The sequence below is a fragment of the Halyomorpha halys genome, unplaced genomic scaffold (assembly GCF_000696795.3).
Source record: "Halyomorpha halys isolate HHAL.00 unplaced genomic scaffold, Hhal_1.1 Scaffold293.1, whole genome shotgun sequence".
Lineage (NCBI taxonomy): Eukaryota > Metazoa > Arthropoda > Insecta > Hemiptera > Pentatomidae > Halyomorpha > Halyomorpha halys.
In genome coordinates, this window is record NW_027115239.1 from 1 (window position 1) to 967 (window position 967).

The following is a 967-nucleotide window of genomic DNA, read 5'->3' on the forward strand; positions in this document are numbered from 1 at the left end:
CTTCGTAGAGGGGGAAAAAAAATTGATAATTTTCCTCTCCCTCTTTTACAATTATATCACTCATTTAGAGTAGTGTATGATTTGGTCAAACTTCCATTATTCTGAGAGTGGGTCTAAATTAATGGGAATATCCTTCACAGTAATGCACTTACTAATTCACTTCTTATTTCTGTTTTAGAGGGTTCGAAAAAAACAAAACAAAAAAAAAACTAGATAATCGAAATCAGCGCTTTCGAAAATCGATTTTTTCCACTCTGGCATCACTGTGTGACGCCTGTTGATCAAATTTCAATAAAAGATCATCATATCAACTGTAGAATCAAATATCAAGAAGGAAATAAAAACGTTTTTATGGATTAGATTCTAGTGTAGTTAACTACCTTATGTGTATATGCATGTAAATATGAGTGTGTACATAATCTAATTTCAATTACAGGTCAAATCAAATTTAGAATAAAATATCTTGAAGTATCTCTTTGAAGTTTTTTCATGTGTTAAATGTTAAAATTTATTCCTGTGTACATGTTAATTAACTTGTCTTTAACAATATTATTGTTTGTATAATGATCTAATTATCTCAAATTTAAACAGGAGGTATAATGTTAACAACATTGATTGCAAAAATGAAATTTGACCAATTAAAATCCACGTCTGTGATGACGAATATTTGCCAATATTGTCTTGATTTAAAATATCCCACTAAGGCAAAAAATATTTCAGTCTCAAGGATTGGATCTCATATCCTCCAAGATACTGAACAGCCATGAAGGTAACATTTTACATCATTTCATTATGAAAACTTATTTAGTTTTAAATGCATATAATTATGTTGGTTATTGTTTGAATAAATAAAATACATTCTTTCAATAATTATTAGATAAAGATTACTTCACCAGAATTATAATTTAAAATCAAGATGTTCAACGTTTTGGCTATCACACCATCTTCAGGAACACTGAACAAATCA